The sequence below is a fragment of the Triticum aestivum genome, chromosome 2B (genome assembly GCF_018294505.1).
Source record: "Triticum aestivum cultivar Chinese Spring chromosome 2B, IWGSC CS RefSeq v2.1, whole genome shotgun sequence".
Taxonomy (NCBI): Eukaryota; Viridiplantae; Streptophyta; class Magnoliopsida; order Poales; family Poaceae; genus Triticum; species Triticum aestivum.
In genome coordinates, this window is record NC_057798.1 from 785,939,052 (window position 1) to 785,945,394 (window position 6,343).

The window sequence follows — 6,343 nt, forward strand, 5'->3', positions numbered from 1 at the left end:
GATGCTTTCACGGATCACAATAACACCTCCCGGGGAGAGTAACACCGCATCTTGGTCGCGAGGCAATGACAATCTCGCCTTGGTTACGCGGATGGACAGATGGTAAATATCCGCGATGTTGTTCGACTAGTTATACTGACTCTTTATATGACAGACTAGAATATGTGATGCTGCCACATGGATGAAATATGGAGTTTTATTCTTCAACTACCAGATACAATCAATCATTACTAATTGTGCAATACAATTCTCTGTGCCATTTACACATCTTTTTATGTCACTCTCTGGTGAAGAACTGTAGGACGCAGTTGTTCTGCTCGTGAGCATAAGCAAGAATGGCGGATGAATGTCTATCTCTTGTATATATAAAGAATGGCGGCATCTGGTTGATAGCCATCCCTAGGCATCTTCTTGTTCTATTTCCTACATCATTGCTCGGCGACCGGATGCTTACAATTGATCTCCTAGTAATCAGCCTCCTCCTCCCGCGAGCTCACCGAACCCTGCCAAGAGAGAATGCGCCTAGTGCATATTGGCTGCATGCAGGAGACGAACCAACAGGGCATGCATTATTTATAGAGTTTATTATACATACGGAACACTAGTAGAAAACAGGGCTTTGGTCTAGGCTGGGTAAGCCCATTAATCCCGGTTCACTCACGAGCCGGGACCCATGGGAGCATCGGTCCTGGTTCGTGAGGCCAGGGGGGGCGGTCGGGCCTCGTGGGCCATTGGTCCCAGTTCGTCTGGCCCCTTTGGTCCCGGTTCCAAACACGAACCGGGACCAATGAGTCTTGCTCCTGGCCCACAATCATTGGTCCCGATTTGTGGCTTGAACCGGCATCAAATGGGGTCCTTTAGTCCCGGTTTCAGCCACGAACCGGGACCAATGAGATGCCTATATATAGTCCCGGTTCCTGCACTGTTTTTTGGGAGAGGTGTGTGAGAGGTGTCTTGTGCTCTAGCTCACCTCCTATGCACATGAGGTGTTCGATGAAATGCCCGAGCCACACTTAAGTTTTCTCCTCTCGAAGCTCCTTGTCCAAACTACATTTTCCTCAAGATTTGTCTAGGTTAGGTTGTCCGTCCTATCCCTCCCGTCCTCACCGCTGTCGATCGTCCCCGTCGATCTCATCGCCGGCACCACCGCGGCGAGCCTCTTGTTCTTAACTTCTTTCTAAAAGAAAAAAGTTCTTACTTGTGTGATTTAGATAGATACTTGTGTAATTTTCTTACTTTTTATTGTTTGTTATTATATAGTGCGACGGTTTTGTTATCCGCGTCTGTCGGCCTCATCCTGTCTATGATTCAGATGTGGTATATATATATTATCTTTTATAACAATTAGTTTCATTTAGTGTTTATGACAATTATGCCGAGCAACGTGACATAGATTTTTTTATCTAGGAGGTATGTAAACCGGAAATTCCAACCGACCCTATTGTCGAGAGGTTAAATTTAGTTGAAGAAGAAAACAAACACTTAAAAGAAAATTTGAAAAAAAATTGAAGAGGAGAAGATGATATTGGAGTTGCATGTTGCGGATGTCGTCGATGATCACAAGATCAAGATGGATGCAATGCTCTTGAAGATTAGAAAGATTAAACAATATACCATTCATACTGAGGCTTGGTATCATTATGCCGTTCGATCAATTGTTACCTTAGTTGCGATTATGATCGCATTTGTTATTGCATTGAAATGTTTTAGATAGTTTCAATGTATGGTTTAATTAGATGCTCTGGAGAGCGATATGTTGTTCAATGAGAACTATGTATGTACTTTGGTTTTAATGTGATGATGAACGTCTATTAATTTTTGGTCACTTTTGTATTCATGAAGTTCTATAATGGTTTTTTTGACACACTTAATTATATATAATGCACGCAGATGAACCAGCAATGGATGTACGGTGACAGACGCACCTCCGAGTATATTAAGGGCGTGCATAATTTTCTCGAAGTGGCTGAGCCAAACAAGCAGAATTGTTTTATGTGTTGTCCATGCCCTATATGTGGGAATACGAAGTCTTACTCTGACCGGAAAATCCTTCACAGCCACTTGCTTTACAAGGGTTTCATGCCATACTATAATGTTTAGACCAAGCACGGAGAAAGAGGGATTATAAAGGAAGACAGCGAAGAATAAGAGGATGAAGACAACTATGTGCCCCCTGAATATGGTGATGCTGCAACTGGGGAAGCTGAAGATCAAGAGGAACCCGACGATGTGCCCGATGATGATCTTTGTCGGGTCATTGTTGATGCAAAGACACAATGCAAAAGTTTAAAGGATAAGCTGAAGTTCGATCGCATGTTAGAGGATCACAAAAAAGGGGTGTACCCCAATTGCAAAGATGGCAACACAAAGCTCGGTACCACACTGGAGTTGCTGCAGTTGAAGGCAAAGAATGGTGCACCTGACAAAGGATTTGAGAAGCTATTGAAAATATTGAAGAAGAAGCTTCCAAAGGATAAGGAATTGCCCGACAGTATGTACGCAGCAAAGAAGGTTGTATGCCCTCTAGGATTGGAGGTGCAGAAGATACATGCATGCCCTAATGACTGCATCCTCTACCGCGGTGCGTACGAGGATTTGAATGCATGCCCGGTATGCGATGCATTGCGGTATAAGATCAGACGAGATGACCCTGGTGATGTTGATGGCGAGCGCCCCAGGAAGAGGGTTCCTGCCAAGGTGATGTGGTATGCTCCTATAATACCACGGTTGAAACGTATGTTCAGAAACAAAGAGCATACCAAGTTGATGTGATGGCACAGAGAGGACCGTAAGAAAGACGGGAAGTTGAGAGCACCCGCTGATGCGTCGCAGTGGAGAAAAAAGAGAGAGAAAGTACTGGGAGGACTTTGCAGGTGACGCAAGGAACCTATGGTTTGGTTTACGAGCAGATGACATTAATTCTTTTGGGGAGCAGAGCAGCAATCACAGCACCTGGCATGTGACTCTATGTATCTATAACCTTCCTCCTTGGCTGTGCATGAAGCGGAAGTTCATTATGATGCGAGTTTTCATCCAAGGCCCTAAGCAACCCGGCAACGACACTGATGTGTACCTAAGGCCATTAGTTGAAGAACTTTTACAGTTGTGGAATGGAAACGTTGTATGTGTGTGGGATGAGCACAAACAATAGGAATTTGACCTACATGTGTTGCTGTTTGTAACCATCAATTGATTGGCCTGCTCTCAGTAACCTTTCAGGACAGACAAACAAAGGATACCACGCATGCACGCACTGTTTAGATGACACCGAAAGTATATACCTAGACAAATGCAGGAAGAATGTGTACCTGGGGCATCGTTGATTTCTTTCGACCAATCTTCAATGTCGAAAGAAAGGCAAGCATTTCAAAGGCAAGGCAGATCACCGAAAGAAGCCTGCCATTTGTACCAGTGATCACATACTTGCTATGGTCAATGATTTACAAGTAATCTTTGGAAAGGGTCCCGGTGGACTATCTGTTCCGAATGACGTTGTGGGACGCACACCCATGTGGAAGAAGAAATCTATATTTTGGAACCTACTCTACTGGAAATACCTAGAGGTCCGCTCTTCAATCAACGTGATGCACGTGACGGAGAATCTTTGCGTGAACCTGTTAGGCTTCTTGGGCGTGTATGGGAAGACAAAAGATACACCGGAGGCACGGGAGGACCAATAACGTGTGCACGAAAAAGACGGCATCCCTCCAAAGCAGTATGAAGGTCCTGCCAGCTATGCTCTTACCAAATAAGAGAAGGAAATCTTCTTTGAATGCATGCTCAGTATGAAGGTGGCTTCTTGTCGAATATAAAGGGAGTAATAAATATACCAGAGAAAAAGTTCCAAAACCTAAAGTCTCATGACTGCCATGTGATTATGACGCAACTACTTTCGGTTGCATTGAGGGGGCTTCTACTGGAAAATGTTCGATTAGCCATTGTGAAGCTATGTTCATTCTCAATGCAATCTCTCAGAAGGTGGTCGATCCAAAAATCCTACCAAGGTTAAGGAGTGATGTGGCATAATGTATTGTTAGTTTTGAGTTGGTGTTCCCACCCTCCTTCTTCAATATCATAACGCACGTCCTAGTTCATCTAGTCGACGATATTGTCATTCTGGGCCCTGTATTTCTACACAATATGTTCCCCTTTGAGAGGTTCATGGGAGTCCTAAAGAAATATGTCCGTAACCGCGCTAGGCCAGAAGGAAGCATCTCCATGGGCCATCAAATAGAGGATGTCATTGGGTTTTGTGTTGACTTCATTTCTGACCTTAAGAAGATTGGTCTCCCTCAATCGCGGTATGAGGGGAGACTGACTGGAAAATGCACGCTAGGAGGGGACTCAATAATATGTAGGGACGGGCATTCTTGGTCTCAAGCACACTACAAGGTTCTATAGAATTCTGCCTTGGTCACCCCGTATGTCGATGAACACAAGAACATTCTGCGCTCTAAACATTCGGAGCAGTGTGACAACTGGATTACATGTGAACACATCAGGACTTTCGATAGTTGGTTGGAAACACGTCTCAGGGGTGACAACACTTTTTCTGGTGAGCTATACTCGTTGGCCAGGGGACCATCTTCGACTGTATTGACTTACAAAGGGTACGAGATAAATGGGAATACATTTTACACGATCGCCCAAGATCAATAGAGCACCAACCAAAACAGCGGTGTTCTCTTTGATGCAGCAACCAAGAGGGGAAAGGACACATATTATGGTTACATAGTGGACATATGGGAACTTGACTATGGATAAGATTTTAAGGTCCCTTTGTTCCAGTGCAAATGGGTCAATCTGTCAGGAGGCGGGGTACAGGTAGACCCACAGTACGGAATGACAACAGTGGATCTGAACAATCTTGGGTACACAGACAAATCATTCGTTCTAGCCAATGATGTGGCGCAGGTTTTCTATGTGAAGGACATGTCTACCAAACCGAGAAAAAGAAAAGATAAGGAAGTGAATACATCATACGATGAGCCAAAGCGCCACATAGTTCTTTCAGGAAAAAGAGACATCGTGGGATTGGAGGGTAAGACAGACATGTCTAAAGATTATGAAAAGTTTCACGAAATACCTCCCTTCAAAGTCAAGGCTAGCCCAAGCACCCTGTTAAATGATGAAGATTACCCATTGTTACGGCGCAATAAGCAAAGGACACAAGCGAAGAAAAAGAAAAAACTTTCTCTCCAGAACTATTATGATGATGCCTTTGATTTAAAATATCACTGCAGTTACATGTGAAGAAATGAAATGCCTTTTGTAACAGATGAGTTTTCGTCCAAACCCCTGATACTTCGAAAGAGATTATCCACTTTGTACACGAAGTGCATCCAGTTTTTGCCGTAACCCTCTCAACTTTTTATAACATGCTATGTGGGTGAAATGATGATACCATGCCAACTTTCAACCTTTTCAGAGTTCATTTGTAGTGCTTTTCAATTTCAGGGTCATTTAGCTTAAAAATCAGTAAATGCATGAGAAATACCAAATGAAGTCAGAAATGGTTGAAAATTGATGATGTGCCTTTGAATGATGCATTTTGAACACACAAAAAGTCTAGAGTTCAAATAAGTTCAAAAGAATGAAATCCCTTTGTAACAGATGAGTTTCGTCCGAAACACTAATACTTCGAAAGAGATTGTCCTTTTTGTACACGAAGTGCATCCAATTTATGTCGTAACCCTCTCAAATTTTTAGCACAACTATGTGGGTGAAATGATGATACCGTGCCAACTTTCAACCTTTTCAGAGTTCATTTGAAGTGCTTTTCAATTTCAGGGTCATTTAGCTCAAAAAAATCAGTAAATGCATGAAAAATATCAAATGAAGTCAAAAAGGGTTGAAAATTGATGATGTGGCTTTGAATGGTGCATTTTGAACACACAAAAAGTCCGGAGTTCAAATAAGTTCAAAAAAATGAAATCCCTTTGTAATAGATGAGTTTTCATCTGAAACCCTGATATTTTGAAAGAGATTGTCCATTTTGTACACAAAGTGCATCCAGTTTTTGCCGTAACCCTCTCAACTTTTTAGAACATGCTATGTGGGTGAAATGATGATACCATGCCAACTTTCAACCTCTTTGACATGAGGGGGGTCGATATACCCCCTGCTCAATAACATTTTTTTCTATGTATATGTCGTCGTTGTCGCTATAACCCCTCCCCGATAACTTCGACATGAGGGGGTCGATATACCCCCTCCCAGATAACATTTTTTCTATGTATATGTCATCGTTGTCGATATACCCCCTCCTCAATAACTTCGACATGAGGGGGGTCGATATACCCCCTCCCTGATAACATTTTTTCTATGTATATGTCGTCGTTGT